The following is a 14,003-nucleotide window of genomic DNA, read 5'->3' as shown; positions in this document are numbered from 1 at the left end:
CAACAAGATCAAAATTATGCCCTGGTCAAGCATTCATTCAGAAAACAAAAAGTATTATCACCACATCAATATAATTAAACTAAATTTAAGTGTAATTTCGAAATTCATGTACTTCTTGTTCTTTTGAATTAGAAACATTTTTCATTTAAGAGAGGTGAAGGATTCATGGAATTATTTATAGCCTTAAGACATAGTTACTAAATACTAATGATCATGTAACAGAGACACAAATATAGATGACATAATAAGCATAAAAATCGAAAAACAGAAAAATAAGAACAAGGAATGAATCCACCTTAGTGATGGTGGCTCTTTCTTCTTGAAGACCCAATGATGTCCTTGAGTTCTTCTATGTCTCTTCCTTGCCTTTGTTGCTCCTCCCTCATTACTCTTTGATCTTCTCTAATTTCATGAAGAATGATGGAGTGCTCTTGATGTTCCACCCTTAATTGATCCATATTGTAACTCAAATCTTCAAGAGAAGTGTTGAGTTGTTCCCAATAGTTGTTGGGAGGAAAGTGCATCCCTTGAGGCATCTCCGGGATTTCTTGGTGATGAGCTTCCTCATGCGTCTCTTGGCTTCCATGAGTGGGCTCTCTTGCTTGCTCCATCCTTTTCTTAGTGATGGGCTTGTCCTCCTCAATGGGGATGTCTCCTTCTATGATGACTCCAGTTGAGTAACATAGATGGCAAATAAGATGAGGAAAAGCTAGCCTTGCCAAGGTAGAGGGCTTTTTGGCTATTTTGTAGAATTCAAGGGAGATGACTTCATGAACTTCTACTTCCTCTCCATTCATGATGCTATGAATCATGATGGCCCAATCCATAGTAACTCTAGATCGGTTGCTAGTGGGGATGATGGAGCGTTGGATGAACTCCAACCATCCTCTAGCCACAGGCTTGAGGTCCAGTCTTCTTAATTGAACCGGCTTGCCTTTGGAGTCTCTTTTCTATTGGGCTCCTTCAACACATATGTCCCTAAGGACTTGGTCCAACCTTTGATCAAAGTTGACCCTTCTTGTGTAGGGGTGTGCATCTCCTTGCATCATGGGCAAGTTGAATGCCAACCTCACATTTTTCGGACTAAAATCTAAGTATTTCCCCCGAACATTTGTAAGATAGTTCTTTGGATTCGGGTTCATACTTTGATCATGGTTCCTAGTGATCCATGCATTGGCATAGAACTCTTGAACCATCAAGATTTTGACTTGTTGAATGGGATTGGTCAGAACTTCCCAGCTTCTTTTTTGAATCTCTTGTCGGATCTCTGGAAACTCATTTTTCTTGAGCTTGAAAGGGACCTCAGGGATCACTAATGCCAGGGCATTTAGGCCAGTTTCACTGACCTTTTCTTTACTATTTTAGGGTAGTTTCATGCATTTTCTTAGTGAATAAGGCAAGTTTTGGGTGAATATACACTTACACATTGATTCAAGAAACTATTGTGAATTTTGCATGATTTCATGAGATTTTTGCCAGAATTGCATGATAATTTGATGATGCATAATCTCATGACTTTGGCTAGAGCTTTGATGCACTTTAATTGCTTGATTTCAGGACAAATGAAGCATGGAAGAACCACGTTAGCATTCACGTTAACTTAGTCAACGTGAATACTAACGTGGGATGGTAAAGAGCTTGCAACATTAATGAGAAAAGTGATCACCAATAATGCCTGCGAAGCCATTCATAGCTTACGTTAAGAGCCACGTTAACTAAGTTAACGTGGTACTTAACGTAGAAGAAAAAAAGAAGACTCCACGTTAACAAGAAACATGAACTCCAATAACGTTTCTCCTCAATGTTAGTGGTAAAAGTGAACACCACTAACGTTGGAAAACTAGGCAATGCCCCACGTTAAGAGTCACGTTAACTTAGTTAACGTGAACTCTAACGTGGAAGAGGATCAACAACGCCAACGTTAGTGACACTCACTTTTGTCACTAACGTTGGATCATTAGCATTGCCTACGTTAACTCTCACGTTAAGATTGTTAAAGTGAAAGTTAACGTGGAGTTGAATTCAAAGAACCAACGTTAGTGACACTCACTTTTGTCACTAACGTTGGGAGATGGCTTCATTACTACGTTAAGAGCCACGTTAACTTAGTTAACGTGGGTTCTAACGTAGGGACTTAAGGCAATTGGAGCGTTAGTGACAAAGGTGAGTGTCACTAACGCTCTCGAAGGTGATAGATACCCACGTTAAGAGCTACGTTAGCCAAGCTAACGTAAGATCTAACGTAGGGGCAAGGAGGCAAGCAACGTTAATGGGAAAAGTGATTCCCATTAACATTTGCAAAATGGGGCACAAGTCAACGTTAATGGGAAAAGTGAGGTCCCATAACGTTGGCCAAGGATTGAGAAAGAAACGTTAGAAGTCACGTTAAGAATTCTAACGTTGAGACTAATGTGGGTATATAAGGGTGGAACGTTAGTGGAAAAAGTGAATGCCACTAACGTTCTCGCACCCAAAATGTATTCAACGTTAATCTCACTAAATGCCTAAGCCTAATTCATATTCCTTTGCAAGCTGGGCCCTCTAAAGATGAGAATTGCTTCAACTCAAGGTCCAGAGCCCACATCCAAGACTTGAGGTACTCACTAGAAGATCATGAGGAGTAGTATATATAGGAGTAGTTTGAACTAGAGAAGGAATTAGCACTTTTGGGAACTACTCTCTGCATATTTACTTTTTTGTACTTCTAGCATGGATTCTTCTTTTTTGCCATTTTTCATTCCTAGAGCTATGAACAACTAAACCCCTTTCATTGGGTTAGGGAACTCTGTTGTAATTTGATGGATCAATTATAATTTTCATTCTTCTTCTTCTTTCTTTTCTCTTGATCTTACTAGAAAGCTTTCGATCTTATTTCAATTGGTTAGTTGTCTTGGAAAAGAAACCCTCCATAATTGGATCTCCTTTGAACCTTGGAAAAGGGATGAGGAGATCATGCTAGAATTGCTTTCTCATGTTGGACCAAATTGGGGTTTGGATGGATATTGTGACATTTAATCCTCCCAACACTTTGATTTGGAAATACATGTGGTATAATTAGTGACCAAACTTCATCTCTTCCCATGAGCAATTAAATCAAGGAATTGGGCAATTGTTCAAGCTTAGAGAGATTGGATTGCCAAGGAATTAGAATCCAATCACTTAAGATTGCCAAGGAGATTAATGAATGCATTGATTGAGGAAGAGATGAGAATGAACTTGATCCGGAGAATGCAACATCTCCTAAACCCAATGATTTTCCCATTTCTGATCTTACCCATTCTATTTACTTTCTGTCATTTAATTTCTTGCTCCTTACCCCAACTCCCCGTTTAAGATTCTGCACTTTAATTTCTGTTATTTACTTTCTAGTCATTTAAATTTCTGCATCTTAATCTAAATTCTGTTTAGCTCAACTAGCCAATTCTTCTAACTAAAGTTGCTTGACCAATCAATCCTTGTGGGATTCGACCTCACTCTATGTGAGTTTTACTTGATGACAATTCGGTATACTTGCCGAAGGGAAATTTGTTGAGCGACAAGTTTTCATGCATCAAGTTGATGGCGCTGTTGCCGGGGATTGATTTTGAATCAACAATGATCAAGTTAGAAGATCACTAGATTGAGCATTTTTTGTATTTCATTATTCATTTTTTTTCATTCAGTCAATTTACCTTAGTTCATTTTTAATTTCTTCCTCATCCTCTATACCCTCTCTATTTTCTGTTCTTTTTTTTAGTTGATCATAATTCAGCCCACTAACTATTTGATAAATTGCATCACTCACACTAACAATAACTCTAACAAGAATAACTTTCACTATACCACCTGTTGTGCAATCTGTTTGTTGTATGATAGGGAGAAGAGAAGGAGTTTCAACATCTTTTGATTCAGAACCTGAAAGAACCCTTTGGAGACTAAGAAGGGAGGCAAGAGGAAAAAGGATTATTGGTGCTGAAGAAGAGGAAGAATACTTTGAACCCAACATGGAAGAGAATTTGGAGAATAATCATGAAGAAGAAGCTCATAATCATGCCAGAGAAGGCCATGCAAATCAGGTTGGGCAAGAAATGAGGGTCTTAGGATCCTATATCAATCCTAATCCAGGAAACTGTGGAAGTAGCATTCAGAAACCCACCATACATGCCAACAATTTCGAGCTAAAACCTCAGCTCATCACCCTGGTGCAGAATAATTGTTCATTTGGAGGAGGTGCTCAAGAAGATCCTAACCAACACTTGACCACTTTCTTAAGGATTTGTGACACAGTGAAGTCCAATGGAGTCCACCCAGATGTCTATAGGCTGCTCTTGTTCCCTTTTTCACTCAGGGACAAGGCATCCAAGTGGCTTGAATCCTTCCCAAAGGAAAGCCTGACAAATTGGGAGGAGGTAGTGAACAAGTTTTTGGCAAGGTTTTACCCCCTTCAAAGGATCAATAGGCTGAGAACTGAAGTGCAGACGTTCAGACAGTAAGATGGGGAGACACTTTATGAAGCTTGGGAAAGGTTCAAAGATCTAACAAGGAGATGCCCACCAGAGATGTTTAATGAGTGGGTCCAACTTCACATCTTCTATGAAGGTCTTTCCTATGAGTCAAAGAAGGCTGTGGATTATTCATCAGGAGGCTCTTTAAACAAGAAGAAAACTATTGAAGAAGCCATAGATGTCATTGAAACAGTTGCTGAGAATGACTACTTCTATGCCTCTGAAAGAAGTAACACTAGAGGAGTAATGGAGCTGAACCACATGGATGCATTGTTAGCTCAAAACAAGATGATCACCAAGCAACTAGCAGATCTTACCAAGAAGGTGGAAGAGAACCAAGTTGCAGCAGCCATCACCTCATCACCAACTCAAGAAAGAGTAAACATAGGAGAAGAAGGTGACTGGGAGCAAGCCAACTATGTGGAAAACTCACCTAGACAAGTCCATGATCCATACTCCAAAACTTACAACTCTGGATGGAGAAATCACCCCAACTTTGGATTGGGAAACCAACGAGACCAAGGGCAAGATCAGAGACGCCCCAACTTCAATTCCAACAACAATGCTACTCATCAAAATACCTCACAGAAATACTATCAACATCCATCTAACCAACCTTCTCAACCACCTAACCTCAACCCACCATCATTAACAGATGATAGGCTTTCAAAGATTGAGGCTTTACTTGAAAACATATGCAGAGAAGTCCAAGACAACAAAGTGTTTAAGGAAGAAGTGCGAGCTAATATCAAGAACCAAGGAGAAAACATCAAGAGATTGGAGTCCTAAGTAGGGTACCTATCTCAACAAATTCCCAAACCCACTGATGGATTCCCCAGTGATATAGAGAAGAATCCAAGAGGAGAAACAAAGAAAGTAAGATGGGAAGAATGCAAAATGATAACCACAAGTGATGAGGGGAGTATGAATGAAAAAGAACACCTCTAAAATAACCAAAAGGAAAGCCAGGAGGAAGGAAGCTGTGCAACTCAGCTTACATCCAAGGAAGAGCTAAAGAAGAAGGAGGTATTGAACCCATATGCACCTTTTCCCCACAGGCTTAAAGGTGGTGTAGCAGGGAGAATGTACTCAAGGTTTCTTGATATGTTTGCATCTCTAGATGTAAATATACCATTCATTAAAGACCTCCGACAGATGCCCTTCTACATCAAATATATAAAGGATCTACTAGCCAGAAAAAGTCCATTGAAGGGTGGACAAACAATCAAGATGAACAAAGATTGTAGTACTCTCATTCAACCAAGGCCACCCACAAAGAAGGAGGATCCAGGGAGTTTCCACATTCCTTGTGCCATAGGAGAAACAATGATTGACAAAGGGCTTTGTGACTTGGGAGCAAGCATCAACCTAATGCCTCTCTCCCTCATGAAGAAGCTTCAATGAACTAACTCCTACTGATGTAATTATCAGATTGGTTGACAAAACTCAAAAACAAGCAATAGGGGTGGTTGAAAATGTGCTGGTGAAGGTTGGAAGTTACTATCTTCCCACAGATTTTGTTGTTCTGGAAATGGATGAGAATCCTATTTACCCCATCATTCTGAGAAGACCCTTCCTAGCCACTGCTAGAGCACTCATAGATGTGGAACGAGGAGAGTTAGTGTTGAGAATATATGATGAGCAGCTCACCTTCAATGTCTTTAAACTCTCACAAGAATCAGATCATGATAACAGAGAGTTGATGGAGGAGCCAACCAAGGAAGTATTGATGAAAAAAACAAGAAGTAAAGTAGAGACAATACAAATAGAAGCCCCATTAGTTGGGAAGCCATATAGTCAAGAAGAACTACATTTAAAGGAAATCCAAAGGGAACCAGAACCACCAGAACCATGCAAGATCAATAACAAAAATCCCCTAAAGAAAGAATCCATAGAAAACAAGACAACATCAATGGAAACAAAGAAAAAGGTTCCAAGGAGATGGAGAAGTAGAAAGATACCTATAGAAAATTTCTCCCCAGGAGACAAACTTCTTAACAATTCTACTGGTAGCAAGCACATTGCAAGAGGGGGGACTTCAAGCACTATCAACCAACTTGACAAGGGAATCGTCGAGCTAGCGACGCTAAAAAAGCACTTTGTTGGGAGGCAACCCAACCTGAGGTAATTTTCCTTTTCATAGGTTTTTTTTTTGATAAAAATGTCAAAGTGGGTTCTCTATAGTGTGAAGAGCTAAGTTTGGTGTTATACACCAAAAATAATACAAGGGTGAATATAGGGCTCTAAGTTTGGTGTCCCACCAAAACCTCAGCCTAAGAGTGATTTGCAGCCCTTAATGATGAAGCATTGCTCTAGCAATTAGAGAACTCACTTGACAGAGGCTTAGCCTCTAATACATAGATGATCTTTAACTCATAGTGTTTTAGTATAAAAAGCACACAAAGTTATTGCATACATCCAATTTGTCAAGGTAAGCAAGGAACTAAGTTTGGTGTTCACACACCAAGCCAAGTCCAGAAGCTCACATATAGGCATGCATGCTAACTCTGTTCCAAGTGCTTAGAGAACAAGTAACTTTCAATAGTGTTACAGGATTCCAATCAACCCCAGGGGATGAGCATATCTCAGTACCCACGGGAGCAGAAGAAGAATGAGCATACCAATAAGTGAAAGGTGGTGAAGTTCCTCCTTAGTTTACTTTCCTTTTCAAAGCTTTAAATAAGGAAAATCATGTATGAAATAGAACATGCTTCCATGGTAGCTTAGGATTTTTAATTATGCATTTAAGTTTCATTGCTTAGGTCTATGTTATTGAGCTTAATGTCTTGAATGCTCACTATCATCTTGCCTACTTGTATGCTTGTCTCTTTAAGTTAATCAAAAAGAAAATGTTATGGAAAGAACAAGAGTGGAGTCATTTTGTAAACTGCATTCTAAGTGTTTATGGTAGGCTGATCAGTAAGCTAAGTTGGTTCACCAAGAAGGAAAAGAAAGCAACTATCCATCCTAAGTCCTATGTTTGAGACACATTCTTTGGGGTTATCTAACCAATAAGATCCCAACAAGAAAAGAAAAAGAGTAATACAAGTGAAAATAAGAAAGGAAACACAATAAGAAACAATGCTAGGCACCAAGGGTTTTAAAATTGAGGCATGTGTCTGTGGTGCTTATGTACAAGGGATATACTTGGATGAATAAGCTCTTAGGGGTGCCTTATCACTTGGTAACTTGTATTAACTAATCCGGAATTATCAGCTGAAAGTCCACTATCAAGAGTAACCTTTGCTACAGAGCACTTAGTAACCCAAAGAGGTGCTGGATACCAAGGTCTCAAGAAAGAAAGAATAACAAACCATGTGCCTGTGGTGTGTATGTATGAGGGAAAAAGTCTTGAGGGAGTAAGTCCTTAGGAGTGTCTTAACACCTAGCACCCTAAAGCCAACTGGTTTGGGAGTGTTGGCTAAAAGCTTATCATAAAGAGTCGCCCTCTTACAAAGCACTTAACAAAAAAAGAAAAAACTTTGAGAAGGAAGAGAAGGATCAATAAGAAAGAAACCTCAAGGGATGCAATCAAGAGAATGACTAGGGATTTGATAAAGGCTTGAAACCTAAAAGGGAAGAACCTAAGTTGCTATGCATGAAACTCCATGAACTAGGAATGCCACTTCCATTTTATCTTCTTGTTCTTTCATTTCATTTTTCTTAGGCTTTAGTACTTGCTTAGGGACAAGCAAGCTTTAAGTTTGGTGTTGTGATGCCAGGGAATTTAGGCCAGTTTCACTGACCTTTTCTTTACTATTTTAGGGTAGTTTCATGCATTTTCTTAGTGAATAAGGCAAGTTTTGGGTGAATATACACTTACACATTGATTCAAGCAACTATTGTGAATTTTGCATGATTTCATGAGATTTTTGCCAGATTTGCGTGATAATTTGATGATGTATACTCTCATGACTTTGGCTAGAGCTTTGATGCACTTTAATTGCTTGATTTCAGGACAAATGAAGAATGGAAGAACCACGTTAGCATTCATGTTAACTTAGTCAACGTGAATACTAATGTGGGATGGTAAAGAGCTTGCAACGTTAATGAGAAAAGTGATCACCAATAACGCCTGCGAAGCCATTCATAGCTTAAGTTAAGAGCCATGTTAACTAAGTTAACGTGGTACTTAACGTAGAAGAAAAAAAGAAGACTCCACGTTAACGAGAAACATGAACTCCAATAACGTTTCTCCTCAACGTTAGTGGTAAAAGTGAACACCACTAACGTTGGGAAACTAGGCAATGCCCCACGTTAAGAGTCATGTTAACTTAGTTAACGTGAACTCTAACGTGAAAGAGGATCAACAACGCCAACATTAGTGACACTAACTTTTGTCACTAACGTTGGATCATTAGCATTGCCTACGTTAACTCTCACGTTAAGATTGTTAACGTGAAAGTTAACGTGGAGTTGAATTCAAAGAACCAAAGTTAGTGACACTCACTTTTGTCACTAACATTGGGAGATGGCTTCATTACTACATTAAGAGCCACGTTAACTTAGTTAACGTGGGTTCTAACGTAGGGACTTAAGGCAATTGGAGCGTTAGTGACAAAGGTGAGTGTCACTAACGCTCTCGAAGGTGATAGATACCCACGTTAAGAGCTACGTTAGCCAAGCTAACGTAAGATCTAACGTAGGGGCAAGGAGGCAAGCAACGTTAATGGGAAAAGTGATTCCCATTAACGTTTGCGAAAAGGGGCACAAGCCAACGTTAATGGGAAAAGTGAGTCCCATTAACGTTGGCCAAGGATTGAGAAAGAAACGTTAGAAGTCACGTTAAGAATTCTAACGTTGAGACTAACGTGGGTATAAAAGGGTGGAACGTTAGTGGAAAAAGTGAATGCCACTAACGTTCTCACACCTAAAATGTATTCAAGGTTAATCTCACTAAATGCCCAAGACTAATTCATATTCCTCTGCAAGCTGGGCCCACTAAAGATGAGAATTGCTTCAACTCAAGGTCCAGAGCCCACATCCAAGACTTGAGGAACTCACTAGAAGATCATGAGGAGTAGTATATATAGGAGTAGTTTGAACAAGATTAGGAATTAGCACTTTTGGGAACTACTCTCTGCATATTTACTTTTCTGTACTTCTAGCATGGATTCTTCTTTTCTGCCATTTTTCATTCCTAGAGCTATGAACAACTAAACCCCTTTCATTGGGTTAGGGAGCTTTGTTGTAATTTGATGGATCAATTATAGTTTTCATTCTTCTTCTTCCTTCTTTTCTCTTGATCTCACTAGAAAGCTTTTGATCTTAATTCAATTAGTTAGTTGTCTTGGAAAAGAAACTCTCCATAATTGGATCTCCTTTGAACCTTGGAAAAGGGATGAAGAGATCATGCTAGAATTGCTTTCTCATGTTGGACCAAATTGGGGTTTGGATGGATATTGTGACATTTAATCCTCCCAACACTTTGATTTGGAAATACATGTGGTATAATCAGTGACCACACTTTCATCTCTTCCCATGAGCAATTAAATCAAGGAATTGGGCAATTGTTCAAGCTTAGAGAGAGATTGGATTGCCAAGGAATTGGGATCCAATCACTTAAGATTGCCAAGGAGATTAATGAATGCATTGATTGAGGAAGAGATGAGAATGAACTTGATCCGGAGAATGCAACATCTCCTAAACCCAATGATTTTCCCATTTCTGATCTTACCCATTCTATTTACTTTCTGTCATTTAATTTCTTGCTCCTTACCCCAACTCCCCGTTTAAGATTCTGCACTTTAATTTCTGTTATTTACTTTCTAGTCATTTAAATTTTTGCATCTCAATCTAAATTCTGTTTAGCTCAACTAGCCTATTCTTCTAACTAAAATTGCTTGACCAATCAATCCTTGTGGGATTCGACCTCACTCTATGTGAGTTTTACTTGACGACAATTCGGTATACTTGCCGAAGGGAAATTTGTTGAGAGACAAGTTTTCATGCATCAATCACCTTCTTCTTGGCCATAACATCATAGAAGTGGTCTTGATGCGCTTTGGAGATGAACCTTTCCATCTTCCATGACTCGGAGGTGGAAGCTTTTGTCTTTCCTTTCTCTTTTCTAGAGGTTTCTCTGGCCTTAGGTGACATCAATGGTTAATGGAAAAACAAAAAGCTTATGCTTTTACCACACCAAACTTAGAATATTGCTCGCCCTCGAGCAAGAGAAGAAAGAAAAGAAGAAGAAGAAGAGAAAATATGGAGGAGAGTGGAGAAAGGTGTATTCGGCCAAGGTATAGGAGAGGGAGTTATGTTGTGTGAAAATTAAGGAGAATAGAGGGGTTTATATAGCGAGGGGAGAGGGAGTAGGTTCGGCCATTTAGGGTGGGTTTGGGTGGGAAAGAAATTTTGAATTTTGAAGGTAGGTGGGGTTTATGGGGAAGAGTGGATATTGGAAAGAGAGGATGAAGGTTGAGAAGAGGGGAGAATATGGTTGGTGGGGATCCTGTGGGGTCCACAGATCCTGAGGTGTCAAGGATTTACATCCCTGCACCAATTAGGCATGTACAATGCCTTTGCATGCAATTCTGGCGTTTAAACGCCAAGGTGATGCATGTTCAGGGCGTTCAACGCCTATGTGCAGCATGTTTCTGGCGTTGAACGCCAGTTCCATGCTTGTTTCTGGCGTTCAACGCCAGTTCTCCACAGGGTATATTCTTGGCATTCAAACGCCAGGATGATGCCTGTTTCTGGCGTTCAACGCCAAATCCATGCTCTGTTCTGGCGTTGAACGCCAGCCAGATGCTCCTTACTGGCGTTTAAACGCCAGTAAATCCTTCCTCCAGGGTGTGATTTCTCTTCTGCTGTTTTGATTCTGTTTTTAATTTTAATATTTTTTTCGTGACTCCACATGACCATGAACCTAATAAAACATAAAAGAACAATAAAAATAAAAATAAAATTAGATAAATAGAAATTGGGTTGTCTCCTAATAAGCACTTCTTTAGTGTCAATAGCTTGACAGTGGGCTCTCATGGAGCCTCACAGGTGATCAGGTCAATGTTGTAGACTCCCAACACCAAACTTAGAGTTTGGATGTGGGGATTCAACACCAAACTTAGAGTTTGGCTGTGGCCTCTCAACACCAAACTTAGAGTTTGATTGTGGGGGCTTTGTTTGACTTTGTACTGAGAGAAGCTTTTCATGCTTCCTCTCCATTATTAAAGAAGAAGATCCTTGAGCCTTAAACACAAGGTAGTCCCCATTCAATTGAAGGACTAATTCTCCTCTGTTAACATCTATTACAGCTCCTACTGTGGCTAGGAAAGGACTTCCAAGGATGATGCATTCATCCTCCTCCTTCCTAGTGTCTAAGATTATAAAATCAGCAGGGATGTAAAGGCCTTCAACCTTTATCAACACGTCCTCTACCAATCCATAAGCTTGTCTTACTGACTTGTCTGCCATTTGCAATGAAAATATGGCAGGCTGTACCTCAATGATCCCCAGCTTCTCCATTACAGAGAGTGGCATAAGATTTATGCTTGACCCCAGGTCACATAGAGACTTTTCAAAGGTCATGGTGCCTATGGTACAGGGTGATGGTGTTTTTATGGAAAAACGAATTTCCAACACACAAATCCAATCGTTAAGTGTACCAGGTCGCATCAAGTAGTAATAACTCACTTAGAGTGAGGTCGATCCCACAGGGATTGATGAATCAAGCAACTTTAGTGGGTGATTAGTTTAGTCAAGCTAACATTGAACTGGAATTCAGTGAAATATAGCCAACAGAAAGTAAATAGCAAGGAAAATTTAAAGTGCAGAAAGTAAAGTAACTGAAACTTAAAGAACAAGAAAATAAAAGAGCTGAAACTTAAATTGCAAGAAAAGTAAATTGGCAGATTCTTAAATGACAAGAAATGTAAATTGCATCAAATGTAAAGGGGATTGGGTGTAGGAAATTTAAAGGAAAGCAATAAGCAGCACTTAGAATAATTGCAGAATAATTAAATTGCATGAAAAGTAAAAGGGATTGGGTGCTGGGAATTAAAACTTCAACAAAAAAATGTAAAGTGCAATCAAGCAAAGAAGTAAAAAATGTAAAGTGCAATCAAGCAAATGAATTTTGAATTATGCAGTAAAAGAACAAGAGAGAATTCAAGGTGAGAATTGAAACAGAATTCCTTCAATTCTCCAATTCAAGTTAAGATGTAAAAGTGAGCTTTCTATTACTACTACTTCTTAATGGAGCAAGCTTCTCTTAATTCAGCTCTCCCCTCTCTGAAATGAGAGTGATGCCTTTATATAGGCTTTTTATAAAATGAAAATAAAATGAAATTGAAATTAAAAATAAATTCACAAAAATGAAATTCCTAATCTAGCTTCTCTGTGTGCCTTTGAGTCATGTTGAGTGGGCTTTGCTTGCTTTGGATTTGAGGAGAAATGGGTTTGGTTGGCCTTGATTCAATTTGGAGAGGAATTGAATTTAAATGAAATTTTGGTTGAATTTTGGCCCATATTGCTCCCAGGAGGCTGCTCTGCTCTTGTGGAGAGCAGAGCAGTGAAGCTTTGTGTGGGTATCCAATCTGCGTGCCAAGGCTTGGAAGCATCAGGATGCTACCCTGCCCTTGGGGAGAGCAGGGCAGTGGTGTCATGGTGTGCCTTCTGTCCGTGTCAAGTGTTGCGCTCCTCACTCCCCTTAGGTGCTTGGTTCGAAACCCATAGGTGGCACTTGGAGTTGATTTTTCTTGGATTTTCTTCAAGAAGAGCACGACATTGCCCTGCTCTCCAAGAGGGCAGAGCAGAATAATGAGCGCTACTTTGCTTTGGAATGAGGCTCCAGCTTCGAACCTTGGTGGAAGCACTTTGGTTTATTTTCGCTTATTTTTGGCCCTTAAAGATGCCTTTCACTCATGCCTAATTGTACGCCAAATATGGATTGCTATATATCGTTGGAAAGCTTTGAATGTCATCTTTCCAACGCAACTAGAAGCACATCAATCAGACATCTGTAGCTCAAGTTATAGCCCTTTGAAGTAGGCATGGTCATGCTGTGAGCGGCTGGTATGCGAAATTGTGATCAATACTTTTCACAACTCAAATAATCCCCGGTAATGAATCCAAAAACTTGGTGTTCAATACCATGGCATAAACACAACTTCGCACAACTAACTAGCAAGTGTACTGGGTCGTCCAAGTAATAAACCTTACGCGAGTAAGGGTCGATCCCACAGAGATTGTTGGTATGAAGCAAGCTATGGTCACCTTGTAAATCTTAGTCAGGCAAACTCAAATGGATATGGGTGATATACGAATAAATCATAAAGATAAAGATAGAGATACTTATGTAATTCACTGGTGGGAATTTCAGATAAGCGCATGAAGATGCTGTGTCCCTTCCGTCTCTCTGCTTTCCTACTGTCTTCATCCAATCCTTCTTACTCCTTTCCATGGAAAGCTTATGCAAGGGTTTCACCGTTGTCAGTGGCTACCTCCCATCCTCTCAGTGGAAATGTTCAACGCACCCTGTCACGGCACGGCTATCCATCTGTCGGTTCTCAATCAGGC

This window comes from Arachis duranensis, chromosome 6 (genome assembly GCF_000817695.3).
Source record: "Arachis duranensis cultivar V14167 chromosome 6, aradu.V14167.gnm2.J7QH, whole genome shotgun sequence".
Taxonomy (NCBI): domain Eukaryota; kingdom Viridiplantae; phylum Streptophyta; class Magnoliopsida; order Fabales; family Fabaceae; genus Arachis; species Arachis duranensis.
The sequence above is the reverse complement of the archived record's forward strand: the minus strand, read 5'-3'. Positions refer to the sequence as shown.